Source organism: Schistocerca nitens, chromosome 4 (assembly GCF_023898315.1).
Source record: "Schistocerca nitens isolate TAMUIC-IGC-003100 chromosome 4, iqSchNite1.1, whole genome shotgun sequence".
Classification (NCBI taxonomy): Eukaryota; Metazoa; Arthropoda; class Insecta; order Orthoptera; family Acrididae; genus Schistocerca; species Schistocerca nitens.
This window is the reverse complement of record NC_064617.1, coordinates 608,789,992-608,812,097: the sequence shown is the minus strand read 5'-3', so window position 1 is coordinate 608,812,097 and position 22,106 is coordinate 608,789,992. Positions and strand designations below refer to the sequence as shown.

Here is a 22,106-nt window from a genome sequence, read left to right as displayed (position 1 = left end):
CTCTCCCCAGCTGAGAAGGTTTGGATCATTATGAGCAGGGTCCTCCAACCATCTCGGGCTTTTGATGAACTAATGCACCAACAGGACGGAATTTGGCTCGATATCCCTGAGGAGGGCACGAAACAACTCTATCATTCAGTACCAAGCCGAATAACTGCTTTCATAGGGGTCTGAGGTGGATCCAACGTGTTACTGACTTGCTCAATTTGCGAAGCTCCTTCTCTTGGATAAGTTATCCAGTTTTTCTGAAATTGTAATATTTGTTTGTCTGTACATGTATACATCACATCTACCGTTTTTCGTCCCATTCGGATAACTCCTTCGTGGTGTGTCGTTTTATATGTATGACAACACTATAGTTCTACCATTTTTCAAATAATACTTTTAATGGAAGTCCAATTATAACACTGAATAGTTAGTAATCAACTGACCATTTGCATTGCAGGATTTCTGTAACAACCAAACTGTCAATAAAGAGAAATACAGAAAGGCGAGGGTGAGGGTGAGGGTGTGGGTGAGTGAGAGGGAGAGGGAGAATGAGGATGAGAATGAAACTGAGAGTGAGAATGAAACTGAGAGTGAGAGGGAGAGGGGGAGGGAAAGGAGAATGAAAGTGAGAGTGAGGATGAGAGGGAGAAGGGGAGGGAGAGTGAGGATCAGAATAAAGTGAGAGTGAGAATGAGACTGAAAGTGAGAGCGAGAGGGGGAGGGAGAAGGAGAATGAAAGTGAGAGTGAGAATGAGAGGGTGAAGGGGAGGGAGAATGAGGATGAGAATGAAATTGAGAGGGAGAATGAGACTGAGAGCGAGAGGGAGAGGGGGACAGAGAAGGAGAATGAAAGTGAGAGAGAATGAGAGGAAGAAGGGGAGGGAGAGTGAGGATCAGAATGAAAGTGAGAGTGTGAATGAGACTGACAGTGAGAGGGAGAGGGGGAGGGAGAAGGAGAACGAAAGTGAGAGTAAGAATGAGAGGGAGAAGAGGAGGGAGAGGGAGAAGGTGCAGTCCAGAGGCTCGAAGTCTGCGTCGAGGAGGCGGCACTCGCCACGTGTGGACGGTGCGCCCGCGGTGCCGGTGCCGTCGTTGTGCGCCTCAAATATTGGTACAGATAAAGGGCGCCCGCTGGCCCGGTAATACGGCCGCTCTGACGATATATCATGTCCCGCCTCACTTCCGCTGGCGTTTTCCGCTTATCTGTCTCAGCGTCTCCGTGACCCCAAAAATATCGATCGGCCTCTGCTGTGATGAACGCTAAAACAAATTTACTCAGCCTTCTTCCGCACCCCACGAATTATTTCCCAGGCGTTCTTAATGTGATAACAACTTCTAATCACGAGGGTGTCAATGAACAGGATTTTAACGAAAAATATTCTAAATAAGCAGCATCACTCCAACACAGTTCAAACCCTTGAACCTGTACAGGAATAATCCTGGAGACTGATCTGCAAAGTAAGTTCCATTTCACTCGCTGCTTTGGCTATTTTATCCAACTTAATATGCTTCATGTCCTCTTCAACTGTGAAAACACTGGTAGATTCATGGTGCCAGGTCACGCGATGCTAGAGGTGGGAGTGGTACTTGGGGGTAGTGGCAGAGCCAACAGCTACCCGTGTCTTTTAGAGGTAGGCGTTATTCAACAATAACGAAACAATTTTTGCCAGATTCTAGTGTTGCTTTAGCTGGACATACTCTCTCACTTGGTTCAGGAAAATCGTGATTACCACGCATTATTTCATCATAATGTTTGAAAGATATTTCACTACTAGTACATTACGTTTGGACCAGGAAAAAAAGGACTCTCCATTTCCTTACAAATTACTGAGTACGAGACACAAATCGTCTCGGGAGGAACATGCTTTTCTTTAGGTCGTTATTTGGAATCCATAAGGTATATAACAAGGTATTTTCTTCTTTTTACGTACTTACTGTCATAACCGGCGAACTACTTATAAGGACCTGATTAATGTTAATGCAGTATTTTCTATTGAGTCGCTGAAGAATTATTTTCAATATCTTGTCACCTTTCTGCAACAGAACAAACGCTTCAAGAATACCTACATATTATAAGTCTATTCTGCAATTCACATTTAAGTGCCTGGAAAAGGGTTCATCGAACTATTTCTCTACCGTTCCACTCCCGAAGTGCACTTGAGAAATACGAACATTTCAATTTTTCCGTGCGAACTCTAATTTCTTTTATTTTATTACTATTATAATTTTTCCCTGTGTAGGTTGGCGTCAGCAAAATACTTTCGCAGTCAGAGGAGAAAGTTAGTGATTACATAAGATGTGAATACATTTCATTCTGTGTTCCTCACATTCCATTCTTTAATATTCTATTCAACCCGGTGATATTCACGTTTCCTGCAGACAATGAATATCGGAAAGTTTTCGCTTTAGTTTGCGGTTGAATTGTAACACCTATACTCTTTTTCCCTGCAGCTATTAATATTCTTTACTTTCGATACTGGGTACAGAAGTGTAGTCTTAATTACAAATTATTATCGTTATTGGGGCTAGTCCGTAGCATAAAACGTAATTTTGGCGTAAGTCACGGGTGGCTTAATTTAACACCATGTAATGACTTCGGTTTTAATTTATTAAGTTTAATTATTACTTCCTCTATCTCTTGATGGCAATAAAATACACACAATCAGACCTGGAACGAACTTTTGTGGCTATGGTACATTCGAATTCAGTTAGACTATCGAATAGTACAACTGAGTGTTATTATAATGTACATAACTGATATGTTAGTGCCAATTTCTTTTAGTTGGACAGGAACTTACCCGCTTTTCCGCGTAAAAATTATGATGTGTACCGTCAGTGAGTTTTGGGAAAGTGATTTGCTGACGATTATTGTGAGCGAAAAGGATTTATATTTCAAACAGATATTTTTATGGGCTATTCGAACTGAGAACCTTTGGAATTACGCTGTAATAAGCTTCTTCATATCGGGAGTCATAGCGACAATTTCCTAAATGACCAATTCCATTTTCCAGTTCGGCTCTATTACGAATCGTAGACAGGATGTTTCACAATGTTGTTCATTATGCGGTAATCGCGACTGATTGCCACGATCGCCAGTGGGATGAAATGAAGCTATCAGCTGCGTAGACATCCCTTGTTTCCTATGAGTGCGATGTTTTGTTGTCTCGGAGGATGACGGTTTCGGACATGGGTTTCCACCTGCAGTTTATTTTTCTCCTATATATCAAAAAATATTCGAGGTTTCAGAGGGTTCCAGGAGAAATACACTCCTGGAAATGGAAAAAAGAACACATTGACACCGGTGTGTCAGACCCACCATACTTGCTCCGGACACTGCGAGAGGGCTGTACAAGCAATGATCACACACACGGCACAGCGGACACACCAGGAACCGCGGTGTTGGCCGTCGAATGGCGCTAGCTGCGCAGCATTTATGCACCGCCGCCGTCAGTGTCAGCCAGTTTGCCGTGGCATACGGAGCTCCATCGCAGTCTTTAACACTGGTAGCATGCCGCGACATCGTGGACGTGAACCGTATGTGCAGTTGACGGACTTTGAGCGAGGGCGTATAGTGGGCATGCGGGAGGCCGGGTGGACGTACCGCCGAATTGCTCAACACGTGGGGCGTGAGGTCTCCACAGTACATCGATGTTGTCGCCAGTGGTCGGCGGAAGGTGCACGTGCCCGTCGACCTGGGACCGGACCGCAGCGACGCACGGATGCACGCCAAGACCGTAGGATCCTACGCAGTGCCGTAGGGGACCGCACCGCCACTTCCCAGCAAATTAGGGACACTGTTGCTCCTGGGGTATCGGCGAGGACCATTCGCAACCGTCTCCATGAAGCTGGGCTACGGTCCCGCACACCGTTAGGCCGTCTTCCGCTCACGCCCCAACATCGTGCAGCCCGCCTCCAGTGGTGTCGCGACAGGCGTGAATGGAGGGACGAATGGAGACGTGTCGTCTTCAGCGATGAGAGTCGCTTCTGCCTTGGTGCCAATGATGGTCGTATGCGTGTTTGGCGCCGTGCAGGTGAGCGCCACAATCAGGACTGCATACGACCGAGGCACACAGGGCCAACACCCGGCATCATGGTGTGGGGAGCGATCTCCTACACTGGCCGTACACCACTGGTGATCGTCGAGGGGACACTGAATAGTGCACGGTACATCCAAACCGTCATCGAACCCATCGTTCTACCATTCCTAGACCGGCAAGGGAACTTGCTGTTCCAACAGGACAATGCACGTCCGCATGTATCCCGTGCCACCCAACGTGCTCTAGAAGGTGTAAGTCAACTACCCTGGCCAGCAAGATCTCCGGATCTGTCCCCCATTGAGCATGTTTGGGACTGGATGAAGCGTCGTCTCACGCGGTCTGCACGTCCAGCACGAACGCTGGTCCAACTGAGGCGCCAGGTGGAAAGGGCATGGCAAGCCGTTCCACAGGACTACATCCAGCATCTCTACGATCGTCTCCATGGGAGAATAGCAGCCTGCATTGCTGCGAAAGGTGGATATACACTGTACTAGTGCCGACATTGTGCATGCTCTGTTGCCTGTGTCTATGTGCCTGTGGTTCTGTCAGTGTGATCATGTGTTGTATCTGACCCCAGGAATGTGTCAATAAAGTTTCCCCTTCCTGGGACAATGAATTCACGGTGTTCTTATTTCAATTTCCAGGAGTGTATAAACTGCAGATGGAAACCCGTGTCCGAAACCGCCACTCATCCAGGTAACAGAGTATCCCGTTCACAGGAAACAACGCCAGTCTTCGCAGCAGATAGCTCCATCTTCTCCACTGGCTATCTTGGCATTCAGTCACGATCACCGAATAACGAACAACATTGCGAGACGTTCCGCCTACGATCCATCAGTGTGCAAAGTCACGTTTTATGCCTATAGCTTCCATGCCCGATAATATCGTTGAATGACGTTTACGGAAACGCCTTCCTCGTTTTGTTCCTCAAGATACCCTCTAAAAATCCTCGAAGTTTGTTGCAGCATTTCTGGGACACCCTCCATAGCTAAATGACAAATGTACCTCTTACACGTAAGCACTTCAAAAAGGCATAACGCCGAAATCAGCTGATCGTATGAAGTGTATGACTGCGATAGTAACACAGAGAAAGCGGGAAATGGAATTGTCTTTCATTACGTTGAACAACCAGATGCCATGCTACTTAATGTTCACCACAAAGAATCGGAATTAATGTGCAGGAAAATGGATCGAGTTCGCCTCCTCAGCTGAGGGATCAGCATACAGGGTTGCCATTGGGAAGGACCTGCGTTCAATTCTCGGTATTCCCAGGAGAACTGGAACGCGGTCCGCTATACCTCGTGATGCCCCTTGAGGAGTTACTTGAGTGCGAATTAGCGGCTTCGAGAGCTGCAAAGATGACAGCGGCAGGAAGAGAGGTGTTCTGATCTCACGCCCCTCCATATCACATCCAAAAGACGCCATTGGCTGACAATGACACGGCGGTCGGTCGGTCCTGACTGACTTGTCCTTGGCCAGAGAGGCGGAAGTTACATGTTAATGTCGAACCTCAAGCAGCCTCATGGCTAAGAAACTGTTCTCAAGTAGGAAGAATACCAACCCCTTTATAAACTGAGATTTACCTCGAATTAGGAAGTGAATATGAGTGTACCTTCAGACCATGCACTTCAGGGGGAACGTGTTTAAGTATACTATATAACTCCATTTCGTAAACATCTAACAGATAAACCATTTTACGACAGACATTCAGAGGCATACGTCGAGTCACCCGTCTTAAAGACGCCATCAGTATCAAAAGTATCAGATACCCTCGCTCCACAAGCCGCCGCAGAGAGGTTCGAACCCAGTACATTTTATTTGTTTGTTCACTGTTTTATTTTAGCCTGTTGTTTAGATTACAAAACAGACCAAATGTTACATAACGAATTGTACATACGAGTTGTTTGTTGATGTTTTCTTCAGTCGGAGCACTGGTTTGATGAAGCTCTCTCGTGCAAGGCTCAGCTCTGTATATCTACTGCAACCTACATATATTTCGACCTGGTTAGTGTAGTCAAACCTTTGTCTCCCTTTACAGTCTAAGCCCCTGCACTCCCTTCCACTGCCACAATTTCTAGATATCTCAGAGTAAGTTCTATTAACCGATTCCTTCTTTTGGCATAGATTTATTTTATCCCTTTCGAGTGATTACATTTTAGCTAATTATCTGATCTACCCATCTAATTTTCAGCGTCTTCTGTAGCAGCAAATTTCAAAAGGTTCTATTCTTTTCTTGACTAGGCTGTTCATCATTCACGTTTCACTTATTATAACGGGTGATTAAAAAGTTTCCAATTGAGGCCGTTGTTGCAGCGTATATATAACGTAGTGCGACTCCCGTGTGGTAGATAAGCACCGCCATGAAGGCTAGGGTATAGTGTGACATGCGTGTCTTATCGACTTGCGTGAAGTAAATGCGGAAACACGAACTATGGCGACGTTGTTACCAAATGCGTTCAAACACGACCAAGGTGCTGTTTGCTGCCGAAGGGCAAAAGCCGGTGGACATCCAAAGAGAATGAAGAACGCCTGTTGTGGAATGGTGCGCTGAGATCCGCACTGGTCGTGATTCGATACAAGACGCCGATCGATTGATCACCAGGGCCCATTGCTTACTAGTTTCAAGGAACTTGGTGTCTCCACCATTGGGAACGGTACTGTGCAACGCTGAAGAAATTACGGCGTACAATTAAAGTAACACGTCTGGGGAAGGGCCTATTGATTATTTATTTCAAGGAACTTGGTGTCTCTACCACTGGGGAACGGCACTGTGCAACGCTGAAGAAGTTACGGCGTGCAATTAAAGCAACAAGTCCAGAGAAGGGCCTATTGCTTATTGATTTCAAGGAACTTGGTGTCTATACCACTGGGGAATGGTACTGTGCAACGATGAAGAAATTACGGCGTGCAATTAAAGTAACACGTCCAGAGAAGGGCCTATTGCTTATTGATTTAAAGGATCTTGGTGTCTCTACCACTGGGGAATGGTACTGTGCAACAATGAAGAAATTACGGCGTGCAATTAAAGTAACACGTCCAGAGAAGGGCCTATTGCTTATTGATTTCAAGGAACTTGGTGTCTCTACCGCTGGGGAACGGTACTGTGCAACGCTGAATAAATTACGGCGTGCAATTAAAGCAACACGTCCAGAGAAGGGCCTATTGCTTATTGATTTAAAGGATCTTGGTGTCTCTACCACTGGGGAATGGTACTGTGCAACGATGAAGAAATTACAGCGTGCAATAAAAGCAACACGTCCGGGGAAAACAGCGACAAAGGGTGCAACTGTTTCAAGATAAGACTCTTCCCCATAGTGCAGATGTTATGAAGCAGAAATTACGCCAACGCAGTTGAGAGACACTTGTGCACTCTCCCCGTAGTCCTGATCTCTCCCCATGCGATTAACACACCTTCGGGCCCTTACAAAAGGCTTTGAAGGGTCTTCGATTCCTGTCGGGCGAAGTAGTACACCAGACAGTTGCGGACTTTATCACGCAGCAGGACGGGGTGTTTAATGAAACGGGTATCTTCAACCTGGTAGGCCCATGGGATGATTGCCTCAACGCACACGGCGATGCTTTTTTGTTTGGCGTACTGATTTTGGACTGCAAGGCCTTCGAACGAAACCTTTATGTTCACCTTTATGACATATTTTAACATAAATTTTCAATTATATGAACATATTTCAAAAAATGGTTCAAATGGCTCTGAGCACTATGGGACTTAACTTCTGAGATCATCAGTCCCATAGAACTTAGAACTACTTAAACCTAACTAACCTAAGGACATCACACACATCCATGCCCGAGGCAGGATTAGACCTGCGACCGTAGCGGTCGCGCAGTTCCAGACTGTAGCGCCTAGAACCGCTCGGCCACTCCGTCCGGCAACATATTTCAGTCAGTGTTATGCCGAGAAAAATAGAAGTGTAATGTTAAGGGGGAAAAGGGTGTAAGAAAGTTTACATACCACCCTTGGTCTGAGTCTTGATGGCACATACCATTGCACTGCATTAGTGCGGAGAGCTTTGAACTCGAGACAGGCGCAGGAAGTCCAACGATCAGAAATTTTTCGCCCCCACCTACCGTCCCACTGTCAGTTAGAGAACGGCGTTGAAAGCTACGTCTACCGCCAGGAAACGAAACGGCCACCTCTAACGCGAGTGCCAAGGACAAGTGTGCAGCTACAAGAACCAGATTTACAGATGGCGTTGTATTAGTAATTAACACGAAAGAGAACTGCCGCTCGTTACTACTTCTACTTCAACTGATCATCACCCTGGGTTGCGCTGTAAGAAGTCTACCATTAGTCCGCGAGACAGTGAGACATATCGAGAGTGGGGCCTGCTGTACTAGGTGCGACGGAGACGCTGGGGGGCTGGTGGAGCAAAGCACGCGACACGCGGCCGGCACGCGCCGGCGCCTCCGGGGAGGGGGGTTACGCAAGTCGCAACAGAGGCTCATTGTGGGCGTATCGCCGGGGCGCCAGGTGGCCAGGCAGCTGCAGATTCCTCGCGCGCAGATCTGCGACCCGCGCCCTGCCGCGCCTGTGCCGCGGCGCACCGAGTTTATGCCACACCTGCCGGCACCTGACTCCCTGCCGTCTCGCACCCCTCGTACACCAGGAAGGCACATCGAAATTTCTAACAACAAGAAAAATAGCAAATAATGGAATTTCATTTATTGTGCGCCTACAGTACAGTAAGAACAATACACGACCAGCAGAAAAACGCTCGTATCGTAGCGCTAAAAAGGCTGATATCATAGTGTTTTGAGACACTCGGTCTAAAAGGTGGGGTACCATCTACCTCATTCTATCTTCCTCAGCACCTTTATAAATTTGTCAACTAATTTTGGCATGAGAACATACTCGCTCTCTTTTTAATAGGCAACTCACCTCTCACTTCCACTGTAACTCGATCACGCCCACTAGTCCATCGCTGTTAAGTCGCTCATATCTGTCCACTCCCACTTGCCCATTCTCTCTCATTCCTTCAGCCCAACTCACTGTCATCGTCTCTTCGTGCCTCCTATGTCACAGTTAATGTCGTACTATCACTGTCTTCTCTCTCTGCCACTGTCTCCCTCTTACTGTCTCTTACTGCTACTCTATCAATCGTTCCTTCCCACTGCTGCTCTCTCTTCTCCCTACCACTGCCTCTCTCTTCCTTTTCGTCGTTGTCACAGACTCTGTCTCCCATTATCATTGACTCATTCACTTACACTTTCTGCTTCTCTTTATTCCTCTCCCACTGGTACTGTCTTCTTCACTCCTTTCCTAGCGCTATTCTCTGTCTACTACGTTCCACTGCCAATGCGTCCCCTATCTTTCGCTCACACTGCCGTTTTCTCCCTCACTCTTACTGTACGTAGTCACTGTCCACTATCTTCCGGTATTTATTCTTCTCCGTCTCTTTTCCACTGACACTGTCTCCTTCTCTCTCAGCATAAAAAAGCGCGGTTGTGCTCGCTCGTCAATACTTTTGCGAAAAATTTTAAAGGCGCTGAGGAAGGTAGAACGAGGCAGATGGACCCCACTTTTCACTAAGAGTATCTTAATAAAGAGGAGCATATTCGCATTTTCTTGCTGTTTCTCATCTTTTCCCTACTACATAAAATTATGTCAGACGTATGAAAAGAGTTTTACGGGACAGTAAAATTTTGATATTTTACTTACTCGTATATGAAATTAAGTCCGCCCCGATAACTGAGTGGTCAGCGCGGCGTCTGTCAAGCCAAGGGGCCCGGGTTCGATTCCCGGCTAGCTCGGAGATTTTCTCCGCTCAGGGACTGGGTGTTGTGTTGTCCTCATTATCATTTCATCATCATCAGTGGAAGGCAACGGGAAACCACCAGTGGAATCACTTCCCCAGACACTCATGCGGTGGACCTCTCTGACGAGGCTTCCCCCACGACAAAACCTCCCGTAAGGCAGAACACAAAGTTTTTATATGAAATTAAAATAACGCAGAACTAATTTTACACCTCGGACAAGATCTTGGGTACACAAAAATTTTGCATGTGATTTAGTATAACAACTCAGGGTGCCAAGAACCCTTCTGATCAAAACAGAGAGAATAGTATATTTATCCATCCTATGTCACTTTATAAACAATGGTTTCGCTTCACAACTCATTTTACGTGCGTAGTTTACGTGTCCAAGTAGGGTAACTTCGAACCCCTGTATCTTGGAAGCAGGTAAAGATATCAAGAAAATTTTCAAAGTTATTCTAGATCTGGATATTTGGAATATACTGCGCATCACTGTCTTGGTTTTGGTACCCAAAAACCATTTTTTAGGGTGTTTCTCGGTAACGGACGACGATTTTTGAAAATGGGAAGATGGAACTTCTAAATAAATGCCTAAAGAGTATACCGTTAAAATTTAAGCAATTTTTTGCGGTTGGGTATTTAGATATCCGCCGCTGACGGCGAAGAAATGGTGAAAAATCCTTTTTTCGGGTTTTCTCGGGAACCGCCCTTGAACTAAATGATGCCTTCATAAGCCCTTTAAGGTAGACTGTAGGCTATATCTAACGGAAAAAGAACAAACTGATTTGCTCCATTTGCCTAAGCTGGAGGAATTGTGTAATATTCTAACTTCAACCCTGTACTACAGGATAGTTACAATAAGACGATCCTTCTGTCGGGTATACAAATGGCGCCTAGCCTAAGGGTTACCCAAAACACTTGGCCCTACCTTTCGGTCACGAATAAACACCAAATATGAAAAAAAAATGTTTTTATGCGCAGCGTTTCGGAATATATTGGTAGCGCATGCTGTAGCATGCGTGCCAGTTAAACCTGTGAGTGATCTGAGAGTATACAGAGCGTTAAATTTAGTAAGGACGGATGCCGTCTTTGGTAAGAATAGTAGCTGGTAACGATGATAGGTGTCGCATTGAACTGGTCTGGATGACAGATACCTGTACGTGATATCATGCTGCTTCGACCCTACCCCAAATTTTATCGATTGTAGTGAGTAACAAGTGATGGTGTGTCAGTCTCTCAGCAAATTAGAGATTTTCGATGGGGAAGAGATCTGAAGAATACCCTCCTGCGTAACCGCACGCGTTCAAGCGCGCCTTCCAGGACGAGGAGGAGCGCTGGCCGCGGACTGAATCCGCCCGGTTGGTTAGCGACGGAGGTCGGTGTGCCGGCCAGCTTGGAAGTGGTTTTTAGACGGTTTCCCCCATCCCAGTAGGTGAATACCAGGCTGGCAGCCAAGTCCCGCCTGAGTTACACGAATATCTCGTCCCGAGGGAGGTGGGGGCGGGGGGCAGGGGGTTCACGGAAATGAGGTGGCGACAGGAAAGACATCTGGCCACCGTGCCTAATTCGTCAACAACCACGCGGACCACGCGCTGATACGGGACAAAGACACAAGAGAGAGAAGAAGAAGAGATGTGAAAAATGTGCTGGTCAAGGCAAGAGGTGAACGCCCTCTGCATCGGGGTTGATCAAGATGAAGACAGCATGGCCTGTGCTTCTTTGTTTCTCATATCCTTCATCCATAGTCAGTTGCATTGTTCTGCTTGCAATGTAGCACAACTCCTTCCCTTCGTCTACGACGCGGCCCCAGTTTGGGGCTTATCTCATTTCCGCCACTCCCGATTAGTTACATTATCTTTGGTTCATTCTGCATCCATATTCACTGCGCATGGGGTACGGTCTGTTCTAAAGAGCCTTTAATTCTTTCTCACTTTCACTGAGTATTGCAATGTTACCAGCGAATCTTGTCATTGTCATCCCTTCAGCTTGAATTTTAATCCCTTCTAATTAACTTTTATTTCATTTCTGTCAGTGTTTCAACGTCAAAGCACGTAGAAGGATATGAAACTTCAGTAGCAAGTTATTTAGTTTTGTTTTTGCTTTACGCTCGTTAACCTTTCCGTGTCTGGTGTGGCACATGCTGTACGTCCCAATAAAGTAGTTCGCAGTTTTGAGCACTGAGACAGGTATGTCCCATATCTGTCTACTGCTACCATCTAAGCGAGAAGCTTTCAGAACTTGGAGAAAAATCTTACGGACCACGCGCACTATATATACACTCCTGGAAATGGAAAAAAGAACACATTGACACCGGTGTGTCAGACCCACCATACTTGCTCCGGACACTGCGAGAGGGCTGTACAAGCAATGATCACACGCACGGCACAGCGGACACACCAGGAACCGCGGTGTTGGCCGTCGAATGGCGCTAGCTGCGCAGCATTTGTGCACCGCCGCCGTCAGTGTCAGCCAGTATGCCGTGGCATACGGAGCTCCATCGCAGTCTTTAACACTGGTAGCATGCCGCGACAGCGTGGACGTGAACCGTATGTGCAGTTGACGGACTTTGAGCGAGGGCGTATAGTGGGCATGCGGGAGGCCGGGTGGACGTACCGCCGAATTGCTCAACACGTGGGGCGTGAGGTCTCCACAGTACATCGATGTTGTCGCCAGTGGTCGGCGGAAGGTGCACGTGCCCGTCGACCTGGGACCGGACCGCAGCGACGCACGGATGCACGCCAAGACCGTAGGATCCTACGCAGTGTCGTAGGGGACCGCACCGCCACTTCCCAGCAAATTAGGGACACTGTTGCTCCTGGGGTATCGGCGAGGACCATTCGCAACCGTCTCCATGAAGCTGGGCTACGGTCCCGCACACCGTTAGGCCGTCTTCCGCTCACGCCCCAACATCGTGCAGCCCGCCTCCAGTGGTGTCGCGACAGGCGTGAATGGAGGGACGAATGGAGACGTGTCGTCTTCAGCGATGAGAGTCGCTTCTGCCTTGGTGCCAATGATGGTCGTATGCGTGTTTGGCGCCGTGCAGGTGAGCGCCACAATCAGGACTGCATACGACCGAGGCACACAGGGCCAACACCCGGCATCATGGTGTGGGGAGCGATCTCCTACACTGGCCGTACACCACTGGTGATCGTCGAGGGGACACTGAATAGTGCACGGTACATCCAAACCGTCATCGAACCCATCGTTCTACCATTCCTAGACCGGCAAGGGAACTTGCTGTTCCAACAGGACAATGCACGTCCGCATGTATCCCGTGCCACCCAACGTGCTCTAGAAGGTGTAAGTCAACTACCCTGGCCAGCAAGATCTCCGGATCTGTCCCCCATTGAGCATGTTTGGGACTGGATGAAGCGTCGTCTCACGCGGTCTGCACGTCCAGCACGAACGCTGGTCCAACTGAGGCGCCAGGTGGAAATAGCATGGCAAGTCGTTCCACAGGACTACATCCAGAGCCCGCATCTCGTGGTCGTGCGGTAGCGTTCTCGCTTCCCACGCCCGGGTTCCCGGGTTCCATTCCCGGCGGTGTCAGGGATTTTCTCTGCCTCGTGATGGCTGGGTGTTGTGTGCTGTCCTTAGGTTAGTTAGGTTTAAGTAGTTCTAAGTTCTAGGGGACTTATGACCACAGCAGTTGAGTCCCATAGTGCTCGGAGCCATTTGAACCATTTGAACTACATCCAGCATCTCTACGATCGTCTCCATGGGAGAATAGCAGCCTGCATTGCTGCGAAAGGTGGATATACACTGTACTAGTGCCGACATTGTGCATTCTCTGTTGCCTGTGTCTATGTGCCTGTGGTTCTGTCAGTGTGATCATGTGATGTATCTGACCCCAGGAATGTGTCAATAAAGTTTCCCCTTCCTGGGACAATGAATTCACGGTGTTCTTATTTCAATTTCCAGGAGTGTAGAAGGCTGTGAGTGATCAAGGAGGGCGGCGGGAATTTATAGCTGGTTCTGTATCTCTGTTTCTTGAAAATTATATCAAATCAGCATCTTCTCGGTTTCAAGAACATCTAAAGCGAATAACTTTGCCCCCGTAAACATTATAATTGGTAAATTTCTCTTGACTGGGGTTCATAGTCGTATGGAAATTTCTAAAGGACGTCATACTCACAGCTGACTATAGAAATTTTTTCACTATCGCAGTTTCGGCCTTAAGGCCATCATCAAGTAGTATACTGCAAAAGCTAAAAATTAAAAATATAGCATGTATATTCAGAACGGCACTAATTTGACTTCTGTGCACTAGAACATTACAAAAACGACAGAAATAACACATCACTTACATTGAACCTCAGAGCGTATCAAACATCAAGAATTCCCGGCATGTATACACGTCATCGTCTATCTCTGCATTTTAACTGTAAGAATACAGCAACATTAAACGAGCGCGATGCTACGTTCATGTAAGCTGATATAGATTATAAAATACCATTACAAACGTCAAGATCCTTAACATAAAAGCCAATTGAGGCAGTTGGAACGAAGGGACATTTTCAGGTCGTATTTTCTTTGCTATCGTTAGAGATAGTCGATTCCAGCGAGAACAATTCTAATCGTTTATCATAACATCATTTTACATTTGATGAGAGAATACCGCATGTAATGATAGTCATGCGGTGCAAGAGGACGGGATAGGAAATTTATTTATAACAGACTGGTGTACTAGTGCAAACGTTATCTGTCCTAAGGAACTTACTATGATTTGGGTGCTCATACATATGCGACAGTGATTCTAAAAGGACTTTACAAATTTGCTTACATGCAGAATTTCATGTAGAATGCTTATACAGACAGTAGAGATGTTACCGTGTAGCAAAATACTGCAAGTTTCATCCTGTACCCTCAGTTTCACGTTAACTTTCACTTTGGTCGAATGTGCCTGTCATTGTTCATACTTCTAACGTCCCATCTGATGTCAATTTGTTGTCTCACTTTATTCAGCATGTCTGGCGTCACTTCTGCGATGTCAGTCCGTGTGATTTCAGGTGCAATCATTTTCGTAACACTCTCCAGATAGTTGGTTGAGCAAGTTCAAACTCTCGTGACATACGATGCGTTAATTTGCTGGGACTGCAAACGAAACACTCTCCCTTATTCGTTCGACGACAGCCTCGGAAACTCGTCAGCGACTTGGAGATCTGTTATGAGGAATTCTGCGACCAGTGTGAACACAATACTGACGCCAGGAATAACTTGCAGATCTACTAGGAGGTTAGTTGTTGTATTCTTTCATCAAAAAGCGCGACCGGTATGACCAGGTCCCATGAAGTTGGCCTATTTGATTTTCAACTTTCTTCAGTTCCTAGAGGCGGAATTCGGTATTACAACAAGTGAAAGAAACTTGAAATATTTTATTACAAAGTGGTACCTTAACCACGTGTCTAAATCGTCTCAATGAAATTCCATATCTAAGTGATGTAAACTCCTTTCTGAATCACCCTATACAGGATGGTCACAAAAAGTCTGTAAAGGTTATAAGGGTGTTGCACTGCAGGCTGTGCTGACAAATAATTGTGAAGAGAAAATTCGATAAGTTGTGCCTTTTCCAATTTACTTAGTATTGAAGTTAGCCAATCAGGTCGTTGCGCACAGATTCAAGTAGCCTGTCAGAAACAGTGTTGATGAACATGTTCTTCGTTTGGTTTCCACGAACAGAACAAATGCAACTTTTGTTCACCTAGCTTAAATTTATGACACCCGAAAATCGTGCATTTCAACTGGTAGTGATCATCTGAACAAGTGGTAACTCACAGATCCGCAGATGTCTGTTCATTACCGTACTTTGAAATTACGCTCGCAACGACCCGAGTATCTAACGTCAGTGCTAATTAAGGCGGAAACGGCGCACGTATCGAATTTTTTTCTTAACAGTTATTTCTCACAGTTAATAAAAAGCTACGATCCCCCCTGAAAATATCCTCGGCAGATGGGGACGAAACGTCGGATTTTAAAGCGAAATCCATTCGACAACGACATAATAGCCCTGAAAATATTATTAATTGTGATATTTCCGGCCATGAAAGTTTACATTTTACGGTTATTTCTGAGCACAACCTATCCTGCAACACACTTACAAGCCTTTCAGACCGTTTGTGACATTCCGTTCTTTACTTTTTAGCTTTTGCGCTTGATAATGGTCCTGAAATCGAAACTGCAATAGTGAAAATAAATGATTTATACACTCAATGGCGAATATGATGTTTTTTCACAAATTTTAAGATACTGTTTTTGAAAAATTTGTTACGCCTCAGTAGTTATGGGGATTTCCACATCATCGTGGTTAGTAGGATGCACAGGGTGGGCGAGAAGTTCTCATACCCCTGTCACTCCTGCTTATTATCAAATGTTATTGTGGAGGTTGGTAGCTACGTTAATTCTAATCAATAGTTGGAATTCATGTGGTACATGTTTTCGCAGTTGCACTCGTAGTTGACTTTGATTTGTACCCGTAAGCAGTCATAGTTACACTGTTGAGGAGCGCTTAGTGACGAGTGTGTGGGTGCACGAACTGCAACACACAGGGCAGACAATGAGACGGATTATCGAAGCATTCCAGCAAAGATTTAATAAGGCTCCACCGCGAACGGCAGCACTCCTGAATTGGGAAAGACTTGCATTTGTTTTGGCAGCATTAAAGACAAACAACGGAGTAGAAGGAAGAAGAAGACACGAGAAGAAACATGCGGCGGGGTCTCTGCTTCGATTGAACAATCTCCTACTAAGTCGACACGTAAATGTGCTTCGGAAGTCGGTATAACGAAGAGAACAAGGCGAGATCACGTGAAGAAAGACCTGAAAGTCAGACTTTTCGACCGACGTTAGTAAAGGAGTATTCGGATACAGACCGGAATGAGCTCGTTTTAGCATACCATGCTTTGTTAACTCAATTTCCAAATGCAGGGAACCGCACCAACATAATGTTTTCAGATGAATGTACCATTTATCTCAGCTCACGTGCTATAAATATTATCGTTTGGGCCAAAGAGAATACTCATTACACCGTTGGGTTGGATAGGAACCCGCCTTAAGTACTTTTTTGAAGGGACTATGAGTGGTGCAAATTATTTGCACGTGTTACAAACATTACTAATACCTCAAGTTGAGCAAAAGGGCCTCAAAGAACGCATATGGGTGCAGAAAGAAGGAGCCCTCCTTACTACGCTCTTGCAGAGAGTGAGTTCCTAGATGAAAAACTTCGAGGAAGGTGGACAGGTCGCGTTTCGTCAGCAACACCAGCTCCCTTGAAAAGGCCACGAACCTGAAAACTCGTTATGGGAAGTCATTAAGGCGCATGTATCTGAACATTCAAATGGTTCAAATGGCTTTGAGCACTATGGGACTTAACATCTGAGGTCATCAGTCCCCTAGAGCTTTGAACTACTTAAACCTAACTAGCCTGAGGACATCACACACGTCCATGCCCGAGGCAGGATTCGAACCTGCGACCGTAGTGGTCGCGCGGTTCCAGACTGAAGCGTCTAGAACCACTCGGCCATACCGGCCGGCTTATCTGAATGTTATTACGCTACAAACGAAGACCGGCGCGATACTGTTGAGGCTGCATTTCGGACTATATCACCGGACACGCTCAGAAGCATGTCAAGAAGAACATGGAGCTGCGTGTAAGTCTGCTTACAGCATGGTCGGGAACACACAGATATATTAGACATTTAAAACGTAAGTAAGTAATTGTGCTAAAACAAATCAAATCAATTAACATCCGATATTAGGTGTCAGGGGGACTCTTCGCACACCCTGTACTCATATATAAAACACAGTTCGTCGTTGGTATGTGATATGTCCAAGCCACATTCATATGGAAAATTTGTATGTGATATTTCCTGTTTTTCATTGGGATGAGAATAAACGTGTTTTGGTACAGATTTTTTATACTTTTTCCGTATTTAGGATTCTGATAAAGCCCCTCAACAAACAGAAGCTTGACTTTGAATATCATAGGTTCAAATGAAAGCATGGACCTAGGTTCGAGGGACACATGCACACGACATTGATTTTCAGAATAGGTCGGTTTAGAAAAAAAAAAGAAAAAAAAGGTTGCAGATGAACGTTTTTGATCTTTCATTTTTTGAAATACGAGACAAATGAGTTTTACCAACGAATGGGTATCTTCGACAGCCGTTTGAGAAGCGTAATATTTGAAGTACTAACTCTACACCTTGCATACTCGGTAACAGGTCCTTTTTAGGGTCTCGTAACTCAATCGGTAAAAACGGAACCTTTATAGGATCACTTTGCTGTCCGTCTGTCAGCCTGTCTCAGTGCTACCCTTAAAATCCGCTTTTCTCAGAAACGGGTACACGTATTAAGTTGAATTGTCACATATTAAGGGCTACGGCATGTTAGCAGTGTAAAGAACTGACGCTTCTAAGTCAATGCAATTAAAAGATACGGCCATTTATGTAACGTATTTTGATACTAATCTAGTCATCAAAACGTATATGGTAGTTTCCACTGACCTAGAATGCTGGTATTTGACTGGAAGCAAGGATTCACAGTACAAGCGAACGAAAATAACTAAAAAATGGTTAATCTGTGACTATATCAAACGAAAAAAAATTTTTGTCATTTGCAATCCGATCGTCCGTCCTTCCATTAAGACCGCGTTTTCTCAGCGATGGATAGACGTATATCTTGCCACTACCGATATCGATAACAGGCAAAAATCGTCGAGATTCTCTAATCCTGGGATGGATGAACTATCTGTATAAAAAAAAAAAAAGCACTCCGTCTTCAGGCCACGAGTGGCCTACCGGGACCATCCGACCGCCGTGTCATCCCCAGTGGAGGATGCGGATAGGAGGGGCGTGGGCTCAGCACACCGCTCTCTCGGTCGTTACGATGGTATTTTTGACCGAAGCCGTTACTATTCGGTCGAGTAGCTCCTCAACTGGCATCACGAGGCTGATTGCACCCCGAGAAATAGCAACAGTGCATGGCAGCCCGGATGGTCACCCATCCAAGTGCCGACCACGCCCTACAGCGCTTAACTTCGGTGATCTCACGGGAACCGGTGTATCCACTGCGGCAAGGCCGTTGCCCATGAACTATATGTACTTGTACGGAACCCCAGGCGAGTCCTGTTCACACCTACCCAAAATTTTGGGCACTATCGGTGGTCATGGCGTGTGGTTTCAAAGGAGGGCTCAGGCGGAGCCCGAGTGTGGCGTCCACTTGGAGCCCGGCGCGGTTTCCGGAAGAGCGTGCGAGTGGTCGGTGAGTCAGAGGGCTGGACTGGCTGCGGCGAGCGGCTGCTGGAGAGCCCCGGCGGCGGCGGCGGCGGGCCAACGCTGACAGCGCGGCGCGGCGCGGCGCGGCGCCCCACGCCACCTCCTGGGTGGCAGCCGGCTGCTGGAAGCCGTCACTCGCCGCCCCCGCACCCCCGCCACTCAGCCGCGCTTTACGACCCGCCCGCTTCGTTAGCGTCCGGCCCGCCACCCTCCGGCTGAGCCGTGGTTTACACTGGGCGGCCGGCACGCATGCTGCCCCGGCACCACTTACTGTCGGCACAGGCGACGACGCCTAAATGAGATCGATAAAAAAAATGTCGGGGCGGGGCATTAGGGTGTCAATGAAACTTCCGTTGATGTTTCGAGTCTTTCTCACTCCTTACAACCTTCGTCACTGTATGTCACAGAAATTTACTTTAAAACTGTGTCCGAATTCTGTTCTAGTGATATTTTCCTTCGCACACACATTGCAAGCCGCTGTCGATTGCATGGTGGAGGACAGCTCGTGCCAGTTCTTGTATTTCTAGGTTGGTCTGTAAGTACGTAGCGTTTTTTTTTTTTTTTTTAATTTTATCGATTGTTTTTCAGTGTTTCGTCAGCGACTGTTTTACTTTCGTAAAATGAAGAACAAACCGCCACCAATCCCAGGTTGCATTTATTTACTGCACTATGCATTTCGAGCCCTGGAGGCTCCAGACAGCACCTGAAGATGAGCCTCCAGGGCTCGAAATGCATAGTGCAGTAAATAAACGCAACTTGTGACCGAAGGCGGTTTGTTCTTCAGTTGACGTAGCGTTTTTATTTTGCACGTTGGTATTCCGCTTGGTATGGTTTTATTTATCGATGGTAACTTTTTTATTTGTAGTTCGCGGTTGCTATTTAAGATTGCATATTGTGTTATTGTCATCTGAAGATAGCGAGTGGAGCTGTGGACGCTAGAAAATGGAGTGCCAATGGGAAGATTTCCGAAATACTCTTCTGTTAGAGGGGTGACAGCAGCGGAGGCAGCTAGAAACATTTGCGCTGTGTATGGGTATAGTGTCTTGGACAGAGCATGGCCAGAAAATGCTTTCCTCGTTTTGAGGAGGAGCGTTTTGATATTAGTGACGCTGCACGTTCAGGGAGACCATCAGGGTTTGATGAACATCGTTGAAAGGTATTAATCCACAATGATCCACGTCAGTACATTCTGCAAGTGGCAGATGTGCTAAACTGTAGTCATGACACCAACGTGTAACATTTACATGCGATAGGAAGGTTCAAAAATCGGGTGTATGGGGACTACATAGTGTAAGCGAAAATCACAAAAATCAGCGGATGGTCATATGAGCATCTCTGCTTGCACATCATCAATTGGCCCACGAACAACACCGACCATTCCTGTCCGGTATTGTTACTGGTGACAGGAAATGCTGTCCTTACGTTAACATACAGAAAACAAAAGGAATGGGTGAGCCCAGACAAAGCAGCAACTCCCTGTACAAAGACATGAGCACATCCACAATAGGTAATGTTATGCATCTCGTGGAACAGTAAAGGTACGGTGTACTACGAATTACTTCCCCGACATGCGACCTGTATCGAACAACCTTAACGAAACCTCCATTCTGGACGAAAATGAGCTCTGAACATGGCTGGACGAGTTCTTCGCTTCAAACCCACGTGACTTCTACTGTCGCGGAATCGAAACGTTACCCCAGTGTTGAAAGACTATTGTAATTAACGAAGGAGAATATATTATTGGTGACTTAAGTCCCTGTTACCCTAATTTTTTTCTTTTAATTTATGGAAAAGCGCTACGGTCTTATGCACCAACCCAAACATTTGAGTATAGAGAGAGGGAACAATAGTTGGATTCCCCCCCCCCCCCCCCCGCTGTCCCACCCCCTTCTGCACTTTAAAACATTCCAGTCAGATTCTCATGAGACCTACGTGAGATATACGATGACAGGAGCAGAATTCTGGTGTGCTCTTCCTTGAATACCGATGCTAAATTTACCCTACAGGGTGTCGCGAAGGCAAAGTTTTTATCCAGACATCCTCAATAATGTTCCCTGAACTTCTCTAATGCATTTTCGTACGAACTATATCCCCTTGTAAACTTACATCTGTATCTGCACACCGTATGGCACCTTACGGTATGCGACGAGGGTATTCTGTGTACCAATGTCACTCGTGCCGTTTTCTGTTCCAGTCACGAATGCTTCCCAGGACGAACGATTGGTGCTAAATCTCTTTGTGACTTCGAAACTCTCTGATTTCATCTTTACGGTCTTTACGTGAGATATTCGTGGGAAGAAGTAATATATTGGTTGCCTCTTCTAAGAACGTACGCCCTTGGAACTTTAACTGTAAACCACGGTGTGATGAGGAACGCCTCTACTACAGCGTCTGCCGCTGGAGCTGACTGAGCGTCTTCGTGACGCTATCGTGCTTTCCAAATGAACCTGTAAAGAATCGTACTGCTCTTCTTTGGATCTTCTTTATTTATAGGATCAGCCCCATCTGCAACGGATCACAAACAGATGAACAATATTGACCTGCAGATCAAATTAGGGTCTCGTAAGGTACCTTCTTTGAGGGTGGACTGAGCTCCCAGAGCATTCCTTCAGTGAATCTCAGTTTCCATCTGCCTTACCTGCGATTAGTTTTACGCAGTCGTTCGCCTTTAACCCCTCCGCACGCATGTACCTAGACATTTAATACATGTGACTGCTTCCAGTGGTTGTTCTGCAATCGTGTGATCATAAGAGAATGTGACTTTTACCTATTTATGCGCAATAAGTTACATTTGTTTATGTTGGCGGTCATCTGCCACTCCCCGCACCTATCGTCGATCCCATGCTGTCTTCCTGCATTTCGCTACAATCCTCTAGCGTCGCGATTTCTCTGTATACAAGAGCATCATTCGCAAAAAGCCTCAGGGGCCTTAACGACTTTATCCTCTATGTCATTTCTATATACTGTGAAATGTAATTGTCCCGTGACACAACCTCGGTATAGGCAGGAAGTAGACGTCTACAGATTTCTCTCCATT

At 46.2% G+C, this 22,106-nt stretch overlaps 1 protein-coding gene and 1 pseudogene across 1 annotated transcript in view; one reads left to right on the top strand and one right to left on the bottom strand.

Annotated features, from left to right (window-relative positions):
* The window catches only part of LOC126252464 (protein SOX-15-like), a 299,474-nt gene that overhangs the window by 218,764 nt on the left and 58,604 nt on the right, over positions 1-22,106 (top strand). The window lies entirely within an intron of this gene.
* Positions 18,763-18,880, bottom strand: LOC126254024 (5S ribosomal RNA; annotated as a pseudogene).